Genomic DNA, 21,679 nt, shown 5'->3' on the forward strand with positions numbered 1-21,679 from the left:
TCGAGGCTATCATATAGGACAGCACAAATATAGACCCACCTCACCTCAGTCCTAATCTCCCACAGTACTATTTCATACATCGCGTATTGTGGATTTTTCATTCCCAGCCCTCCCTCGGCTGTGCCCTTCTCACCGAGTGCCCTTCCCTCCCCCAACCCCTCCACTTCCACCCACACGCACACAGACTCACAAAGAGGGGAATCATATTACACCTCCTGATGGATGAATGGAAGGTTCAAGAAGGACTTGTGGGATGAGAGGTACTGTAGTGGTCACCTTTGGAAAATAAATTTGCTCTGTGACCATCAGTAAATTGTACCAAGGATTGGTGTGTACTGACTCTATCTCCAAGCCTGGACTTGTTTTTTTTCATCTTTGTGTCCCTACGGGGCCACGCACACAGAAGATGTTCTGTAACTATTTCTTAAATGAATTAAATCCAACAATATTATATAAAAGGGAAAGGAAATCGTAATCTGGATTTCATTCGCCACCATCAGGCTATGCACTATTAAACTGTTCTTAACTAAGAAGGTCTTTAAGATTGGTCTTGATGAGTTCGGCCTGGTGTCTCCATTTAATTTACAGGCAACAACAGCAAATGCACTGTAATAATAGTGCCTGGTGTTTATAAATCCCCTTATGTCAGAGTATTTTTTTTTAACATTTTTACTGGAGTATAATTGCTTTACATTGTTGTGTTAGTTTCTGCTGTATAACAAAGTGAATCAACTATACGTATACATATATCCCCATATCCCCTCCCTCTTGCCTCTCCCTCCCACCCTCCATATCCCACCCCTCTAGGTGGACACAAAGCACCGAGCTGATCTCCTGTGCTATGCGGCTGCTTCCCACTAGCTATCTATTTTACATTTGGTAGTGTATATATGTCCATGCCACTCTCTCACTTCGTCCCAGCTTACCCTTCCGCCTCCCCGTGTCCTCAAGCCCATTCTCTATGTCTGCGTCTTTATTCCTGTTCTGCCCCTAGGTTCTTGAGAACGATTTTAGACTCCATATATATGTGTTAGCATACGGTGTTTGTTTTTCTCTTTCTGACTTACTTCACTCTGTATGACAGACTCTACGTCCATCCACCTCACTACAAATAACTCAATTTTGTTTCTTTTTCTGGCTGAGTAATATTCCATTGTATATATGTGCCACATCTTCTTTATCCATTCATCTGTCAATGGACACTTAGGTTGCTTCCATGTGCTGGATATTGTAAATAGAGCTGCAGTGAACATTGTGGTACATGACTCTTTTTGAATTATGGTTTTCTCAGGGTATATGCCCAGGAGTGGGATTGCTGGGTCGTATGGTAGTTCTACTTTTAGTTTTTAAAGGAATCTCCATACTGTTCTCCATAGTGGCTGTATCAATTTACATTCCCACCAACAGTGCAAGAGGGTACCCTTTTCTCCACACCCTCTACAGCATTTATTGTTTGTAAGCTTTTTGATGATGGCCATTCTGACAGGTGTGAGGTGATACCTCATTGTAGTTTTGATTTGCATTTCTCTAATGATTAGTGATGTTGAGCATCCTTTCATGTGTTTGTTGGCAATCTGTATATCTTCTTTGGAGAAATGTCTATTTAGGTCTTCTGCCCATTTTTGGATTGGGTTGTTTGTTTTTCTGATATTGAGCTGCATGAGCTACTTGTATATTTTGGAGATTAATCCTTTGTCCGTTGCTTCGTTTGAAAATATTTTCTCCCATTCTGAGGGTTGTCTTTTCATCTTGTTTATGTTTTCCTTTGCTGTGCAAAAGCTTTTAAATTTCATTAGGTCTCATTTGTTTATTTTTGTTTTTATTTCCATTTCTCTAGGAGGTGGGTCAAAAAAGATCTTGCTGTGATTTATGTCATGGAGTGTTCTGCCTATGTTTTCCTCTAAGAGATTTATAGTGTCTGGCCTTACGTTTAGGTCTTTAATCCATTTTGAGTTTATTTTTGTGTAGGGTGTTAGGGAGTGTTCTAATTTCATTGTTTTACATGTACCTGTCCAGTTTTCCCAGCACCACTTATTGAAGAGGCTGTCTTTTCTCCATTGTATACTCTTGCCTCCTTTATCAAAGATAAGGTGACCATATGTGCATGGGTTTACCTCTGGGCTTTCTATCCTGTTCCACTGATCTATATTTCTGTTTTTCTGCCAGTACCATACTGTCTTGATTACTGTAGCTTTAAATATAGTCTGAAGTCAGGGAGCCTGATTCCTCCAGCTCCATTTTTCTTTCTCAAGCTTGTTTTGGCTGTTGGGGTCTTTTGTGTTTCCATGCAAATTGTGAAATTTTTTGTTCTAGTTCTGTGAAAGATGCCATTGGTAGTTTGATAGGGATTGCATTGAATATGTAGATTGCTTTGTGTAGTATAGTCATTTTCACAATGTTGAATCGTCCAACCCAAGAACATGGTATATCTCTCCATCTGTTTGTATCATCTTTAATTTCTTTCATCAGTGTCTTATAGTTTTCTGCATACAGGTCTTTTGTCTCCTTATGTAGGTGTATTCCTAGGTATTTTATTCTTTTTGTTGCAATGGTAAATGGAAGTGTTTCCTTAATTTCTCTTTCAGATTTTTCATCATTAGTGTATAGGAATGCAAGAGATTTCTGTGCATTAATTTTGTATCCTGCTACTTTACCAAATTCATTGATTAGCTCTCGTAGTTTTCTGGTGGCATCTTTAGGATTCTCTATGTATAGTATCATGTTATCTGCAAACAGTGACAGCTTTACTTCTTTTCTGATTTGGATTCCTTTTATTTCTTTTTCTTCTCTGATTGCTGTGGCTAAAACTTCTAAAACTATGTTGAATAATACTGGTGAGAGTGGGCAACCTTGTCTTGTTCCTGATCTTAATGGAAATGGTTTGTTTTTCACCATTGGGAATGATGTTGGCTGTGGGTTTGTTATATTTGGCCTTTATTATGTTGAGGTAAGTTCGCCCTATGCCTACATTGTGAGGGTTTTTTTTATCATAAATGGGTGTTGAATTTTGTCGAAAGCTTTTTCTGCATGTATTGAGATGATCATATGGTCTTTCTCCTTCAATTTGTTAATATGGTGTATCACATTGATTGATTTGCATATATTGAAGAATCCTTGCATTCCTGGGATAAACCCCACTTGATCATGGTGTATGATTCTTTAATGTGCTGTTGGATTCTGTTTGCTAGTATTTTGTTGAGGATTTTTGCATCTCTGTTCATCAGTGATATTGGCCTGTAGTTTTCTTTTTTTGTGACATCCTTGTCTGGTTTTGGTATCAGGGTGATGGTGGCCTCGTAGAATGAGTTTGGGACTGTTCCTCCCTCTGCTATATTTTGGAAGAGTTTGAGAAGGATAGGTGTTAGCTGTTAAATGTTTGATAGAATTTGCCTGTGAAGCCATCTGGTCCTGGGCTTTTGTTTGTTGGAAGACTTTTAATCACAGTTTCAATTTCAGTGCTTGTGATTGGTCTGTTTCTATTTTCTGTTTCTTCCTGGTTCAGTCTCAGAAGGTTGTGCCTTTCTAAGAATTTGTCCATTTCCTCCAGGTTTTCCATTTTATTGGCATATAGTTGCTTGTAGTAATGTCTCATGATCCTTTGTATTTCTGAAGTGTCAGTTGTTACTTCTCCTTTTTCATTTCTAGTTCTATTGATTTGAGTCTTCTCCCTTTTTTTCCTGATGAGTCTGGCTAATGGTTTATCAATTTTGTTTATCTTCCCAAAGAACCAGCTTTTAGTTTTATTGATCTTTGCTATCGTTTCCTTCATGTTTTTTTCATTTATTTCTGATCTGATCTTTATGATTTCTTTCCTTCTGCTAACTTTGGGGGTTTTTTGATCTTCTTTCTCTAATTGCTTTAGGCATAAGGTTAGGTTGTTTATTTGAGATGTTTATTGTTTCTTGAGGTAAGATTGTTTTGCTATAAACTTCCCTCTTAGAACTGCTTTTGCTGCATCCCATAGGATTTGGGTTGCCGTGTTTCCATTGTCATTTGTCTCTAGGTATTTTTTGATTTCCTCTGATTTCTTCAGTGATCTCTTGGTTATTTAGTAGTGTATTGTTTAGCCTCCATGTGTTTGTATTTTTGACAGATTTTTTTCCTGTAATTGATATCTAGTCTCATAGTGCTGTGGTTGGAAAAGATACTTAATACAATTTCAGTTTTCTTAAATTTACCAAGGCTTGATTTGTGACCCAAGATATGATCTATCCTGGAGAATGTTCCATGAGCAATTGAGAAGAAAGTGTAATCTGCTGTTTCTGGATTACAAATGGAATGTAATTCCATTTGTAATAGATGGAATGTCCTATAAATATCAGTTAAGTCCATCTTTGTTTAATGTATCATTTAAAGCTTGTGTTTCCTTATTTATTTTCATTTTGGATGATCTGTCCATTGGTGAAAGTGGGGTGTTAAATTCCCCTACTATGATTGTGTTACTGTCGATTTCCCCTTTTATGGCTGTTAGCATTTACCTTATGTATTGAGGTGCTCTTATGTTGGGTGCATAAATATTTGCAATTGTTATATCTTCTTCTTGGATTGATCCCTTGATCATTATGTAGTGTCCTTCTTTGTCTCTTGTAATAGTCTTTATTTTAAAGTCTATTTTGTCTGATATGAGAATTGCTATTCCAGCTTTCTTTTGATTTCCATTTGCGTGGAATATCTTTTTTCATCCCCTCACTTCCAGTCTGTATGTGTCCCTAGGTCTGAAGTGGGTCTTGTAGACAGCATATATATGGGTCTTGTTTTTGTATCCATTCAGCCAGTCTGTGTCTTTTGTTTGGAGCATTTAATCCATTTACATTTAAGGTAGTTATCTATATGTATGTTTCTATTACCATTTTCCTAATTGTTTTGGGTTTGTTATTGTAAGTCTTTTCCTTCTCCGTTTCCTACCTAGAGAAGTTCCTTTAGCATTTGTTGTAAAGCTGGTTTGGTGGTGCTGAATTCTCTTAGCTTTTGTTTGTCTGTAAAGGTTTTAATTTCTCCGTGGAATCTGAATGAGATCCTTGCTAGGTAGAGTAATCTTGGTTGTAGGTTTTTCCCTTTCATCACTTTAAATATGTCCTGCCACTCCCTTATGGCTTGCAGAGTTTCTGCTGAAAGATCAGCTGTTAACCTTATCAGGATTCCCTTGTATGTTAATTGTTGCTTTTCCCTTGCTGCTTTTAATATTTTTTCTTTGTATTTAATTTTTGATAGTTTGATTAATATGTGTCTTGGCGTGTTTCTCCTTGGATTTATCCTGTATGGGACTCTCTGCGCTTCCTGGGCTTGATTGACTATTTCCTTACCCATGTTAGGGAAGTTTTCAACTGTAATGTCTTCAAATATTTTCTCAGTCCCTTTTTTTTCTCTTCTTCTTCTGGGACCTCTATAATTCGAATGTTAGTGCATTTAATGTTGTCCCAGAGGTCTCTGAGATTGTCCTCAATTCTTTTCATTCTTTTTTCTTTGTTTTGCTCTGCGGTAGTTATTTCCACTATTTTATCTTCCAGGTCACTTATCCGTTCTTCTGCCTCAGTTATTCTGCTATTGATTCCTTCTAGAGAATTTTTAATTTCATTTATTGTGTTGTTCATCATTGTTTGTTTGCTCTTTAGTTCTTCTAGGTCCTTGTCAAACATTTCTTGTATTTTCTCCATTCTATTTCCAAGATTTTGGATCATCTTTACTATCATTACTCTGAATTCTTTTTCAGGTAGACTGCCTATTTCCTCTTCATTTGTTTGGTCTGGTGGGTTTTTACCTTGCTCCTTCATCTGCTGTGTATTCCTCTGTCTTCTCATTTTGCTTAACTTACTGTGTTTTGGGTCTCCATTTCACAGGCTGCAAGTCCGTAGTTCCCGTTGTTTTTGGTGTCTGCTCCCAGTGTGTCAGGTTAGTTCAGTCGTTTGTGTAGGCTTCCTGGTGGAGGGGACTGGTGCCTTTTTTCTGGTGGATGAGGCTGGATCTTGTCTTTCTGGTGGGCAGGACCACGTCCGGTGGTGTGTTTTGGGGTGTCTGTGACCTTATTATGATTTTAGGCAACCTCTCTGCTAATGGGTGGGGTTGTGTTCCTGTCTTGCTAGTTCTTTGGCATAGGGTGTCCAGCACTGTAGCTTGCTGGTCATTGAGTGGAGCTGGGTCTTGGCATTGAGATGGAGATCTCTGGGAGAGCTTTCGCCATTTGATATTACATGGGGCCGGGATGTCTCTGGTGGACCAATGTCCTGAACTCGGCTTTCCCACCTCAGAGGCTTGGGCCTGACACCCGGCCAGAGCACCAAGACCCTGTCAGCCTCATGGCTCCAAAGGAAAGGGGGGAAAAAGAAAGAAAGAAAGGAGAAAAGTAAATAAAATAAAATAAAGTTATTAAAATAAAAAATATTAAAAAATTAAAAATTAAAAAGTAATAAATAAAACAGAAAGAGAGAAAGAAAGAAGAGAGCAACCAAACCAAAAAACAAATCCACCAATGATAACAAGTGCTAAAAACTATACTAAAAAACCCTAAAAAACAAAAAACAGACAATCAGAGCCCTAGGAAGAATGGCGACAGCAAAGCTATGCAGACAAAATCACACAAAGAAGCATACACATACACACTCAACAAAAAGAGAAAAAGGAAAAAAATATATATATATTTTAAAAAAAAGGAAGAGAGCAACAAAATCAATGAACAAATCTACCAATGATAATAAGCTCTAAATACTAAACTACTATAAACATAAAACCAGAAACAAATTAGATGCAGAAAGCAAACCCCAAGTCTACAGTTGCTCCCAAAGTCCGCTGCCTCAATTTTGGGATGATTTGTTGTCTATTCAGGTAATCCACTGATGCAGGGTACATCAAGTTGACTGTGGAGATTGTGATTGTGATTTAATCCGTTGCTCCTGAGGCTGCTGGGAGAGATTTCCCTTTCTCTTCTTTGTTTGCACAGCTCCTGGGCTTCAGTTTTGGATTTGGATCCGCCTCTGCATGTAGGTCGCCTGAGGGCATCTGTTCGCTCAGACAGGACAGGGTTAAAGGAGCAGCTGATTCGGGGGCTCTGGCTCACTCAGGCCAGGGGGAGGGAGGGGACGGATGTGGGGCGAGCCTGCAGCGGCAGAGGCCGGCGTGACGTTTCAGCAACCTGAGGCGCGCCGTGCGTTCTCCCGGGGAAGTTGTCCCTGGATCACATGGGGACAGTTTCTTGCCTTTTGGGAAGTCTGAGGTCTTCTGCCAGCGTTCAGTAGGTGTTCTGTAGGAGCTGTTCCACATGTAGATGTAGTTTTGATGTATTTGTGGGGAGGAAGGTGATCTTCACGTCTTATTCCTCCACCATCTCGAAGGCGCTTCCTTTCAGAGTATTTTTAAAAAGCTTTAGAAACACATTTTGATATTATGATTCATCATCCTTCTCTTTATATATAAACAATTGCTAAATAACCAAACTTTGTAATTAACGTGAAGCAGATGTTTAGGCTGGAAAGTATATATTTGACTCATGGCCCTGGTTATCTTAGCCAATGTCTCACTCCTAAAGGAGTCGACTGTCTTCAGCCCTAAAGAAGGAAAAATCCCATTAACAATGATTTTGCTTTCATACATCAAAAGTCTTCTATAAAATGTTAAATACCATAGCTATGAGGAGACACACATAACAGCTACCTGACGGGCAAATATAGCTTCATGGTTGTTACATTTCTATTATATTTTCCGGATTGCTTTTAAAATGTTAAATTGTTCTGGGCATTATCCTTGTCAACAAGTATACAGTAAGCATGTATGTGAGGCCACTGTGCTGGGCTTTAAGATAGGAATCATTCTATGTGATTGGTCTGCAAAAAAGTCGACTCTGTATTCCATGCCCTTGGTCTCACCCTAGTCAGCAAGAAGATAATCAGGGTCACTTCATCCTCAGCTCTCCCTGAGACAGTGGTGTTCCGTCAGAAAGCACCAGCTTTGCGGTCAGTCAGACCTTGAATAAAATCCCAGCCTGTATGCTTGGTTAGGTGTTTGACTTTAGGAAATTATTCAGCCTGTGAGCCTCAGTTGACTCATGTGTAAAATGGGATGACTGTCTCTATGTGCCTCACAGAAGTCATAAACACCAAGTTAGTCCTGCACCCATTTTGTTTTCCTTCTCTATATTTCTGTGTGCTATCATTTCAACTTCTAATTCAGTTAAGTCTAGACGTATTTTATGTATCCTTGCAACCTACCTGAAATCGTTTCTGAAATGGCAGAACGCAATCAACCCATGAAAGAACACGTGTAGACCACGGAGGATCACGTCCACAACCAGCGTGCTGTGAGATGCCCCATAAATACTAGTCTTCACCATCAGGTGCTATGTTTATTTTGAGGCCTTAGCCAGTCCCAGAGCCCAGGTTCTGTTCTTTGAGCATCACAGCTGCCTTAGTGGAAAAAACAAGATCTTCAAAGTGCCACTCTTTCGTGGTTTATCAAACAACAAAAGAGATGATCAGAATACTTCAGCCGGTCTCAGTGAGCTCTCCTGGATCTTACTGTGCTACTTCCCAGCCCCTTCTTGGGTTTGTAATATAGAAGAGAGACTAGCATGGACCCTTGGAATTACAGAATCCCCTCTGTACCGTCCACGGAAGGGAGTCCTCCTCCTACTCTGCGTGAAGCAGGACTTGTGTCTCACTGGGCAGCCCGTGTGATCTTTGTCAGTCACAGCTAGGGCTCTCAGTGCTCTGAATCTGCTCCTTGTGGCATCGCCCGGATACCCCAGTCACCTGGATACACCTGCTGATCCTGGAGTAACCCGCATCCTTGTGCCTCCTGTACATTCCATCCTTTACCAGTTTGAAGGCAGCTCTCCTTCCCTTCTCAGGTCTCTGCTTCAGGCTTAACAGTCCTATCTGTTTTTTTGTGTGAAATGGTCTAGACCTTGAGCATCTCAGCCGTCCTCATCCAGTTGTTTACTGGGTTGACCCTGACTGTGCCCTCCTTAGACTGCTCCAGGTGTCACCTACTCAGCTTATAGTAGAGGGACCTGTTACTTCCTCTGAGTCCTATGTCCCGCTCTCATTTATGCCTCTTAAAATCGAAACCCTCGCAGTGATTTTACTCAAGTATTGCCAAGCCAAGTCTTCCTCATCCCATTCTCATGCATGTGTGTTCTACTGAGAAGCAGAAATGTACATTTCCTCTATCACTTCTCAACTTCTGGGCTTTAACTCAACATTCCAGTGCATAGAGGTCGACGTCACTGCTGTCCTTCATCATCTCTCCAGCCCCCTCACTTGTGCTATCTGCACATGGGCTTGCCTGTCACCATCTGGGTCTTCGTTCATGATTTGTTAATAATGATAAGCTGTACAGAGCCATGGATGCCTGACTTGTTTAAGGCAGTCAAAGAAAGGAATTCTCAACTTCACGCTTTATTTTCTACCTTTTTTCAGAATGGGGAGGATTTTGCTGGATAGTCTCTTCCCAGCGAGCTGTTTTAAGCATGGTTTGTAAGATCTTTGTGCAAAGCATTGAGCGTCTCAAAAGGCATTCTTTTTAAAGTATAAAGCAGGAAGATTATATGGCTTATGTGTTAATAGTAAAATGCAGCACTGTAATTCAGGTTTGCAGTTATGCTGGGAGGGATTTGCATATTTCAACTTGCAATTAAGCTACCCCCCAATTTATTTGGATACGTTTTCAAAGCACCTGGACAAATTTACTGTGGAGATAAAGTCATGGAGGTCCCTTATCAGGTGTCTTAGGACTGTTAGAGCTCTCGGATGCACACCTAGGAGTGTGTTAGGCCCTGGACATATTACTATTAAATGTAATAAAGGCAGTAGGTACAATGCAGCAGTAACGGGAGTGATCGTCATCTTTTTGTATTTAGTGAACACCTGCTCACCTGCTCAGATATATTCATTCCCATCCTGACACCCACTTTGGAAGTAGAATTTCATTTTTCTCATTTCACAGATCAGAAAAAGGAGACTCAGGGAAGTTCAGTAACTTGCCCAAAGTCACAGAATACGTCAGTGGCCGATCCAAGATATTAACCAGGTCTGGCCTTATTTCAAGCCCTTTCCACTGTGTCCTGAAGCCTCTCAAAATATCTCCCACAGCACAAAAAAAAACCCCAGAAAACCCCATAAAACAAAAAAACCAGTGACTGCCATTTAAAGCATTTGCTCTTGACTCGAGAGGTGTGGTCACAAGAGCCCGTCTGGAAGGGAAGGCGGCTGCAGCCCGGGGCCCGGGCACCCTGTGTGCCTCACTCCAGAAAGGCCTTCTCTGGGCACCTAGAGGAGCTCTGTGCAGCCTCTCTGGGGGGCAGCGCCAGGTGTGGCAGAGGTGGCCATGCTCCCTGTCACCTCCTCAGAAGCAGACGTTGGTCCCAAACCTCTCCTCTGCCTTCAGGCAGGTCCAAAGTGACCCAAGTCAAAGCCAGCACGACTCTCCCAAGGCCACTTTCCAGTTCATCTGCCGAGCCGTCTCACTGATGACTGGACCACAGGAGCCTTGCAGCTCAGGGGCTTGGAGCCCCTCCGCAGGCTCAGGAGGAGGTGGTGCGGGGCCACCTGGCCAGGTCTGGACCATCGCCGGCGAGTTTGTCTTCCCCTGATTCTGCGGGGACCTTGCGATGCTCCCGCATCCCTGAGCCGGGCGCCGAGGGGCTCCTTCCCGAGGTCCCGGTCGGGAGCTGCAGCCCCTACTGCTTCCCAGCAGCCCCGGACCCTGAGCAGGGAGGCGGAGGGGCGCCCCCTTGGGTGTGGCCTGCTGCCTCCGGTATTCCCAGAACGGGCACTGGGAGCCTCTCCCACTGGGAGACCCAGGACCACCAATGATGTGAGGCACCAGGTTGCCCTGGTTCCAGACCTTGCCAGGTCCGGGCTGTTAAGTAACTTGATAGGCCTGTGAAAAGGATCAGGAAACGCCCTCGCTTTTCCTGGGGGCTGATGATAGGTCTTAGCGAATCCTCCCCCCGGAAGGGACTCCTAGGCTGATGCATATATAAATCTGGGAGTTCTGAGCAATTTAAACATGCCTGGGAGTCACTTTGAGGTTCCATATGTGTGTCTATTTGAGGCGTGTTTCGGGATTGACACGGTTTAGGCCACGTGTGAGGAGGCAGTGCGTCCCGGGACTTACACGCACAGCCAGGGTGGGAAATTGGACCAAGTCTCGAACTTTCCAGAAGTGATAGAGGTGAAGAGGAGCCAGCAAGAGACATTCTTAGTTATGCAGAATGAAGTGGAGGTGTCCAGGCAGACTGAAGAGCCACAGGAGCTCAGAGTTCAGTGTCAGCAAATCTCAACCTGGTGGCTGGGGACGCGTGGGCTGAGTCTGTGGATGGGCAGCTGGCAGCCTGCCTCACCTTTCATTCCACTCTAGTAAAACTGAGCTCTGCGTAAACATTTTCCTGGACTTCAGGCCACAGGTAAGCAAGAAACAGATGAGCAGGTGAGACCGTGGCCAAAAAGGCAAGAGAAAGGCGAGGTGTGAAACCCAGAGTTCCAGAGAGGGATTGTTTCTGCCTGGGACTTGGGGTGTGGCAGGCCTGCAGCGGAGGAGAATCGTCTTTCCCACTGGGCTTGGTAGTGTGAGATGCAAGCCTAATGCTGCTGGCAGCCTTTTTGTCCCCATGAGGTGTGAACTGGCCTGAGAACACAGCAAAGGGCCGAGGGACGTGGAGAATGATTCCTGATGACACCGCGCACCCTAGCCCCTGAGTCCAGCAGGGCTCCATTGACCTTTCAGCTGTGTGAACCAGTGAGTTCCAGATTTTGTTTAAGCCGTTTCCAGTTGGGTTTTCTGTCACTTGAAATCGAGAGATAAAAGCAAGTGATGGCTTTTATCGAAGGGATCCTTCCTTCATAATTTTATTTGGAGGGATGACAGCACGAAGGTAAGACCTTTAGCACGGTAATTCTGTGAGTCTAAATAGTCTAGAATTCCAGAGAAGGGTGGAGTGGCAGACAGGAGTCTGAGCCTCCCTTGCTCTCTGGCTGATATGCCCTGTGTCTTAATCAGTCCTTCCACATCCCTTCTCTGCCTTGGATTTGTTCAACTGGAAACCCAGGTCTATGTCTGATGTCTGCAACACTAAATGATGAACTTGGCCCCATCCTGCTGTTTTGCTGACGGATGAGAAAGCTCACACACACGTACCCAGGGGTAAGGTTTGACACTTTGGGTGTGGTGATGAGTGATTATGCAAATGTATTCCAGAAGGATGCTGCTTTTGAGGAACTCCAGTGTGTTGAATTTCTCAAAGAGCACTGGTTTGAGCTGATTATTCATTACGCTGCAATGCATAATTTTACTCAGAGTCCTGTGCCAACCTGCTGAGCAGTTACGGAGTCTAGAAAGTGCAGAGTAGTGAAGTTGACCGGGCGGCTGCCGGAAGGTCTCCACCTGCCCACCTGCCCACCTGCTTCCGGCTGTCTGTCTGGTGCTGCTGACTCGACATGTCAAGGTCACCCGGGAGTCAAGGTCACCCAGGAGTGAGGCGCTGTGGCAGAGTCCGGCTGATGGGCGGTCGCAGGGAGTGTCAGCCTAGCACAGCACAAGGGCAGAGCCCTTCTCAGGCCTGGCAGCTTTGTCAGCTTTTAAGGATGTGTTGGAGATGGGATTGATTGATTCTAAACAAAGGAAGGCAGAAGGCTTCAGCTTTTAAATCTGCATTGCCTCAAACCCTTTCACTGCAGGGCTCACACGTTCCTGGCGCAGATTTCCTGGGCAGATGGAGGTATCTGCACAGTGAGGGTTCACTCCCCAACACCAAGAACCCTGAGCCCTTTCGAAGGCCTTGCTTGTGATCAGCCAACACGCAAAGTGCATGTTACTGGCCACGCCGTCCCCGTTGCCGACAGAGATATGGGAGGACCCATATGGGCTGTGGGGTGACCACTCTGAGTCCTGGGGGACTAATGCATTTGAGGCTCTAGCTTAAGACTCACTCCTTACCATTGCAGTCGTAGGGTAGGGGGCACTCTTTAATCTTGTTACTGTCGACTGAAAAAATGCACAACTGAAAAGTTGAGAATTATGTTTTATTCTGAGGACTTTCTGAGGACTTCAAGCCCAGAAGTTAGCCTCTCAGATGGCTCTGAGGGACTGTTCCGAAGAGGTAAGGGGGGAGCCAGGATATAGAGGAGTTTTTGCAAGAAAAACCAGGTAGTTGGAACATCAAAGGGTTACTGTTAATTAAAGAAAACCAGATATCTCCAGTTAAGGAATATAGGGCTTTTCTCTATATGGGCAGATGCAAGAGTCTGGGCTCATTGAAATCATTCCTTTGATATGCACCTTAACTATCTAGGGCCAGTGTCATGTTCTTTCCCATCCTGAGTTCCCTCAGGGTGCACCGTCTGGGCAGCTGTAATGTGATGGCTTGATGGCTGCAACATCCTTTGTTTACTGATACGACAGGTGACATTTTTCATTCACAATACCCTGAGCGTATTTCCAAGGCTGACTTCAGTCCCCCTCTATTGAAAGCCAAGACCTGACCCAGGCTTTGCATGTGGTTGCTGTTTCGGGGTTCATGGTACTATTGGCTGATGAATGAAATTAATGCATTATGTGAACATAGGAAGCCGTGCTCTTTTTTTCTTGTCGCTTTGGAAACATTCTGCTATCATCACTCCATAGGGTTTATAATGCTCTTTCATGTCTGGATTACTGTGTTTGCCTCTCTCTGTAAATGCAATTAAGTAGACAGATGCTCCCCATCAAGCTTGTTTAAATGAAAAATGACCAATAGTGGAAAAATAATCGCATACATGACAATTAGAAAAAATATTACCTGATAAGAATAACGGCAATTTAATGTATTATATTCCTTTTCTGATTTGTAATGTCTTACTAAGTTACATTTTAAAGAATTATTTGTTTTGGAGGTTGTGTGGTTGGAGCTTAATTTCCTAGAGACAGGGAAGGCTTTGGAGAGAGGTGTACTTTGAGGTTTGAGAGAAAGGAGAGAAAGTTCTTAGTGGATTTTAGAGAAAATTGCATAGAAAATGAAATTTTAAAAACGATTAATTTTTAAAGAGCCGTCCAAAAGTAATAGAACACTAGCTTTCTAGCTGAAGTTATCATGGACAAAGGAGAGCCACTTGGGAAGCCTTCCAAGGAGGTTTTCTTGTCATTGTCACACTGTCTGGGGGATAAGCTGGGGCAGGTGGCAGACACTTGGAGGAGGTGAATGAACTCATTTTCTGTTGACTCTGGTCCCTATGCTCCCAGAGCCAAGATTCAACACCATTTTAATATTTAAAATCAAATCTGAAAAACACTGTCAGGATGAAAAAAAATACTATTTCTTTTTCCCCATAAAAAGTACTGATGCGGTGATATCAAAACTATTTCCTGTTCATCCATTGTCAATCATGATGACCCTGGGTAACAGGCCTGTTACCAGGTGAAAGTGATTCTTAGTTTAGTTTTGTAGTAGACTGCCATAGAAGGGACTCTGTATTTTAATCTCCTACCAAAAGTGCTATGTTTTAGCTGCGATTTTATGCACTCAGAAAACTGAGGATCAGAAGAATTTTGTGATTCTCTCCTTTACATCCCTCAATAATTTAATAAGTCATAAAGCAAGTGAGAAACAGAAATCAGATTTATCAACTTCAAGTTGCAGTCTCATTCTTGGGGTTCCCCTGCCTTATTGTTTGTGTACTGTTTCCAGGCCGAATTATTTTGCATAGGGTACGCCATCATTAAAAATGCAAACATGAGGTGTCAAACCTGCATAAATACCTTTATTTATAATTTGAGTCAGTGTAACTGATTTGACCAGGTTCCTCATGGTGGTTGTAGAATTAGAAGCATCCTTTTAGTTGAACTTGGTTTTGTAACAGATCTGAAGACTGAGTGCGGGTGAGGTAGAATGTTATACTTTAGGAGTGAATAAAATAGCAAAGGAAAAGTGAAGTCCATCTCAGCGGAAAACAGAGCTGGTGTGATTTTAGTAAGTGCCACATCCCTCGAGGACTAAACAGCACCGTGTCTTAACGGGCTTCATGTTCGGAGAACGTGTCTTCTCGAGTTGTGTCTCTCCTGACACAAGTGGCTGTGAAAACGGAAGGATCTAGATATAACTCATCAGGGCTGCACGTGTCACTGCAAAATCCTGCAGTCCCGTTGCCAAGGGTTGACGTTTCTTTTTGCTGTGTGCTCATCTTGATCCAAATTCTGTGAGTACCAGTGGTAACTAATGAAAAAATAAATGTGTCTTCATCCCCAGGAGAAATAACACCCAGAACTCTAAAAAAAGCACTGTCAAATCTGTAACATTGGGCCTCTTTTTACCAGGAGGCTGTAGCACCCAGAAGTCAAAACCTTAAATCAGTCATGTTAATCCTGGGGAAAAAACCAGCAGCACCCTGGCCATTTAATCCTTATGAATCCTCTACAATCCTCTGCATCTCCATCTTTTCAGTTCCCCATCTGGCTGACTCTTTGCCCAACCATATGCAGCTAGATTGTTTTATTACTATTTTTATTAGTTGCATTTGCAGAAAGAGAAGAGACACTTTTCACCCCCTAAATATTTATGACTTCCCAGTGAATGAATAGTTGGACTTCTTCTCCTGTATCTGGAATGCTGGAGAGTCTTGGATTTTTCTGATTGAAATGGGAGAAGTGATCCTAATCTGTGATGCAAGCAAGTTAGGGTGAGAGATGAGAATCTCACACGAATGCATTATAGTCACAGAATTCAGGCCTGCTATTAGCTATGGAGATTTTTTTAATTAAACTTTTTTTTTTAAAGCTAAGTATAGATTCACATGGAGTTGAAAGAAAGAATAAAAAGAGATCTCCCCATATACTCTTTATCCAATTTACATGTGTTAACGTCTTGTAAAACGATCACCAGGATATTGATGTTGGTCCAGTCAAGATATAGACCAAGTCCATCCCCACAGAGACCTCTCCTGCTGCCCTTTGATAGTCACACACTCTTCCTTTCTGCCCCTCCCTCCTTCTTACCTCCTGTCAACCACTAATCTGTTCTCCAACTCTATAATTTTGTCATTGCAAGAGTTTTATACGAAAGGAATCATATAGTATTTAAACCTCGTGGGACTGGCTGTTTTCACTCACCATAGTTCAGTGAAGATTCTTCCAGGTTGTTGTATGTCGGCAGTTTGCCCCTTTTAATTGCTGAGCAGTATCCCATAGTATGGAAACCACGGTCTGTTTAACAACTCACCCACTAAGGGACATCTGGGTTGCTTCCAGTTTTTGGCTATTATGAATAAAGCTGCCAGAGACATTTGTCTATGGGTTTTTGGGTGAACATAAGTCTTCACTTCTCTGGCATAATTACCCAGGAATATAATTGCTGGGTCACATGGTAGTTTTTTTAAAGAAACTGCCAAACTTTTTTCAGAGAAGTGATACCATTTTACATCCCCACCAGCAATGTGTAAGGGATCTAGTTTCTCCTTATCCTTGCAAGTATATTGATGTTTTCACTATTTTATACTTTAGCCATTCTAATGGGTGTATAGTGATATCTCACTGTGGTTTTAATCTACATTTCCCTAATGACTTACGACATTGAACATCTTTTTCTGAGCTTATTTGCCATCAGTATGTCCTCTTCAGGGAAATGTTTGTTCACGTCTTTGCTCACTTTCTAATTGGATTCTTTGTGGGTTTTTTGTTTGTTTTGTTTTGGTTTTCTTACTGCTGAGTTTTGAGAGTTTTTTATATATTCTAGAGACTAGCACTTTGTTGGATATGCGGTTTGCAAATATTTTCTCTTTTCATCCTTTTAACAGAGTATTTTACAAAACAAAAGTTTTTAAAAAGACGTTCTTGTCAAATGCACATGGACAATTCTCCAGAATAAACCATGTGTTAGGCCATAAAACAAACCTCAATAAATTTAAAAGGATTGAAATCATGCCACATATGTTCTTCAGCTACAATGGAATGAAATCGGAAATTAACAGCAAGAGGAAATCTGGAAAGTTCCCAAAGATGTATAAAATAAAGCTACTTAACCAATGGGTCAAAAAACAAATCACAAGAGAAAATAAAAAATATTTTGTGATGAATGAAAATGAAAACATAATATATTAAAACTTATGGTATGTAGCAAAAGCAGTGCTCAGAGGGAAATTCATAGCTGTAAATGCCTAAATTAAAAAATAAGAAAAATCTCAAATCAATAAACTAGTCTTCCATGTTAAGGAACTAGAAAAAAGAAGAGCAAACGAAACCAAAGCAAGCAGACAGATGGAAATAATAAAGATTAAAATGGAGAGAAATGAAATAGATAATAGAAAATCAATAGAAATAATAAATTACACCAAAAGTTGATTCTTTGAAAAGATTGACAAAATTGGCAAGCCTTTACCAAGAATGACCAAGAAAAGAAGAGAGAAGACTCAAATTACTAAAATCACAGAAATGGGGACATTACTACCAACATTACATAATTGAAAGAGAATTCTATGAACTACCATGTACCAACAAATTAGATAACCTAGCTGAACTGGAGGAATTCATAGAAACACACACCCTACCAAAACTGACTGAAAAAGAAATGGAAAATCTGAATAGACCTATAACAAGTAAAGGGAATTAATTGGTAATCAAAAAACTCCTAACAAGGAAAAGCCCAGGATGAGTTGGCTTCCCTCTGGAATTCTGTAAAATGTTTCAAGAAGAATTAACATCATTCCTTCTCAGATCTCCCAAAAAAGAGTGGAGGAAGGAATAGTTCCTAAATCATTCTGTGGGTCCAATATTACCCTGATACCAAAGCCAGACAAAGTCATCACAAGCAAAGAAAACCTTAGACCAATATCCCTTATGAATATAGATGCAAAAATCATCAAAAAATACTAACCCGGTTGAAACGCGTATATATTCAACTTAAAAGGTGACAGTGTCCTTATTTAGTGTCTGGCTGCCTTCTCATTGTCCAGATTGCTCTAATGCTGCCTGCCGCATGAAGAGAACTGTTGCAGGAAGGGGGACTCCTTCCAGGGCCAGCGAGTGGGCTCTTGTCTAACACTCAGAAATGTTTCTGAGGAGACACACGTGCTGACAAAGCAAGAGACTTTATTGGGAAGGGGCGCCCGGGCGGAGAGCAGGAGGGTAAGGGAACCCAGGAGAACTGCTCTGCCACGTGGCTCACAGTCTCGGGTTTTATGGTGATGGGGTTAGTTTCCGGGTTGTCTCTGGCCAATCATTCTGACTCAGGGTCCTTCCTGGTGGCCCGTGCATCTCTCAGCCGAGATGGATTCCAGCGAGGAGGATTCTGGGAGGTTGGTAGGACATATGGACTGGCGTCTCCTCTCTCCTTTTGACCTTTCCTGAATTCTTCTGGTCGGTGGTGGCGTGTTAGTTCCGAGTTCCTTACCAGGACTTCCTGTTGTAAGAGAACTCATGCCAGTGGCGACTATGGTGCCTGGCCAGGGTGGGCGGGTTCAGTCAGTGGTCGCCCTCACAGAACTACAGGCCATCCTTCCTGGCTTTGCCACATCAACAGGCACTCTAGCCAGTCACACTTCCCCATCAGAAATGGGAATACTTCTCCCATAAATTGTCTGTGTGTGCTGAAAAACTGGAGCCTGAAGCAGTAGAATTAAGTAAATTACTGTTAAATTATTTAAGCGCCTCAGATGAGGCCACATAAGAGAGAAGGTGCTGGATTTAGATGAGGGAGGCAGAGCTTGAAGGGAGGGAACCAGCCCTGCTGTATTAACATAAGAAAGGGATGCTTTGAGTAAGTCAGTTTCTCTGGGAAGACCAACGATATTATTAGACTCTCGGCCTGTGGCGCTCAGCATGGGCTAGCAATGAGCCTTGGCTTTGCCAGGCAGGGGCTAAGAGCACACACCGCAGACGCCCACCTAACCACACCAGCATTCTGTACTTCCCCTGAGATTGTGGAATGAGTCGGGAGCCCGCTTTTCCTCCCTGAGCAGCAGAACCGATGTTCACGCAATAGGACAGTGAAGGCAGAGATCCAATTACTGAGCTAATTAGCACCTTTGAGTGGTAAGCACCAAATTTACAGGAGGAAAGCACTGGAGATAAGCTCAAAATACCCAGTATGGTTGACAGTTGGCCTTCTTAGAGAGTCTGGTGGTGAGCCAGAGGCCCTGGGGGACACAGGCAGCATGGCTTAGTTACCGCTGATCAGAATTTAGCACTCTGTGTCCAAAGCCTTTTGCAAAGATAGTCTTCCAGTTAACATAGTTCTAGAAGGTGTTTTAATTCCGTAAGGAGTTTGGTAAATGACTTTCTTTTGTCTCAGTCCCACTTTAAAAATTGTTTATTCTGCTGCGGAAAATTCCATTTGTCCTAGGTCTTAAGGTGAAATTAAAATTCCATTTAGGGACTAACTATGCCTACATGGGATTCCAGCCTTCATTAGAAAGAATTCTGTTGTTTGCTTTATTTTCTGCCACCCTGGGTTTTTTATTTTCGGAGCCGATCTGAGGGTATTTGCAAGGAAAGTGAAGCAGTAATAGAACATTGTGCTGGGGTTAATGGCCTTTTTGAGCTGTAACAGAATATTCCTCCTTTCCAACCCATCTGTAGAGTCTGTTTTACAAAACTCAAGTAGGGTCCTGCCTAGATGGTTCTCAAATATCTGAGGCATAGGAGGAAATGAGAATACTTTTTTTTTTTCTGAAGACAAACTTTCTTATTTATTTAAAATACAGATGCATCTAAACATCTTTTTAATCTGCTCTGATTCCCAAGAGACAAGTTCACGAAAGAAGTCTGCATTCTGAGGTTTCTTAAGCACCAAAAAGTGCTCTTCATTTAGTTAATCACACGCAGTATGTCAACAATCACATTGAAATGTTATCTAGAAGCAGTCTCCTTTTTTCTTAGCAGGTATTATCAGAGAAGAACACTTCAGAAGCAGTATTATCTTTGACTATTCATTTATTTTGTCAACAAATGGAGTGACTGCTGCGTGCCAGATGTCAGCAAAATGGTACCTCACGGTCCTTAGGGTCTGATGTAAGAGGCAGATGTAATCAAATTATCATGTGAGAAATGGAATATTGCTGAGTATTTGGGTCTACTTTTCAAATTAATAAATGCAATATTCTTAAAAAAAAAAAAAGAAATGGAATATTTCCTGCCATGTCAGTAAACAAAGGATGTCACAGTCATCAGCAGTTGATGGTGAGCTGGTGAGCCCCGAGGGAACTCAGGAGGGAAAAGAATACCTGCCATCTAGCAGCCATCAGACTGCAGCCACTCCCTAAGGTGAGCCCTGGGGAAACTCAGGATGTGAAAACACAGGATACTGGCCCGAGATAGCTGAGGTGCACGTCAAAGGAATGATTTCAGTGAGCCCAGACTCTTGCATCTGCCCATACACAGAAAAGTGCTGAATTCCTTAACTTGAGATATCTGGTTTTCTTTAATTAACAATAATCTTTTGACGTTCAGACTACCTGCCCTTTGTTGCAAAACTTCTATATATCCTGGCTACCCCCCTCACCTCCTCGGAGCAGTTCTCTCAGGGTTACTTGAGATGCTGCCCTCCCTGGCTTGAATTCCTAGAAGTTCCCCCCAAATAAAACATAACTTTCAACTTTTAGGTTGTGAATATATTTTTTTTTTAGTTGACACACACAAAGATGTGTATGATGTAGACTGAAGGCTCCAGAGGCAGCCCACCTGGGTCCAGATCTCGGCTAGACCACTCACGTGCTCTGTGACTTTGGACATTTAATCCACGGTGCCTCAGGTTCTTGCTCTGTGAGAAGAGGTATATTAATAGCACCTAAGAAGGTGGTTGTGAAGATGTAATGAGTTAATACATGTAAAGTGCTTACATGAGTAAGTGCTACATAAATGTTTAATGGTCAACTTTAGTAGTAATATTAACTGTGACACGTGCTCCAAAGGGGAGGTATGAAAGTGCACAGAACACGTGAATCTCGCCCAGAGCAGGTGCCAGGAAGGCTTCCCTGAGAAGGTGATACTTGACTGGAAGGATTAGAGGAGTCAACAAGGAAAAGTGGGTGGAGCTGGAAAGGAAGTCCTCCAAATAGAGGACACAACAGGTGTAAAGGACGCAGGGGAGGGAGGGAGGGAGAAGGAGGTCAGGGCGTGTTGAAGGTGCGGAAAAAGAAGGCCGGGGTGGTTGGAGCACAGAAAGCAAAGGGCAGAGCGATGGCAAAGGCAGGGACCAGGCATGGTAAAGATCGGACCCTCATTATGTTCAAGCTTGTATGGTTTAGCCATATGAAATTGCCGTTTTTGCAAGTCATAAACAGTTGAATATCATCAGCTTCATGTGGTTGACGTCAGTTTCACATTTCATCCTTCAAAGGATGACGAGACCACCCCTCAAGTTCTGAAATAAGTCAAAGCTGGTCCGGCACGGTCCCTCCAACCACAGCAGACTGTTGCACTTATAAAGGGTTTTCGGGACATGTGAAGGTCAAGGGCCGGTGAATTTGAGAGACACAAGTGGGCTGATACCCTCCGCAAGGCAGTCACTTGGGGAGTGACTGTTGACCCCTGAGAGGTCTGGACTGAGTCTGTCCCTCACCAGCTGACTTTCAGAAGCAAGGGGCCACCATGGGCTGGCTGGCTTGCTTACCAAAGCTGTAAGTTGAGGTGGGTTGTCATAACTGAAAAGGTTTAAAACTGGTTCTGGCGGCCACTGGTTACCATGGCTACAGACAATCCGCCTTTTCCTAAGCTTGTGAGAGCTGTC

General features: G+C 42.5%; 1 protein-coding gene across 5 annotated transcripts in view; it reads left to right on the forward strand.

Annotated features, from left to right (window-relative positions):
* PCNX2 (pecanex 2) overlaps positions 1-21,679 on the forward strand; it is a 281,650-nt gene that overhangs the window by 195,319 nt on the left and 64,652 nt on the right. The gene's annotated exons all lie outside the window — the stretch shown is intronic.

The sequence above is a fragment of the Balaenoptera borealis genome, assembly GCF_965194805.1.
Source record: "Balaenoptera borealis genome assembly, chromosome: 10".
Taxonomy (NCBI): domain Eukaryota; kingdom Metazoa; phylum Chordata; class Mammalia; order Artiodactyla; family Balaenopteridae; genus Balaenoptera; species Balaenoptera borealis.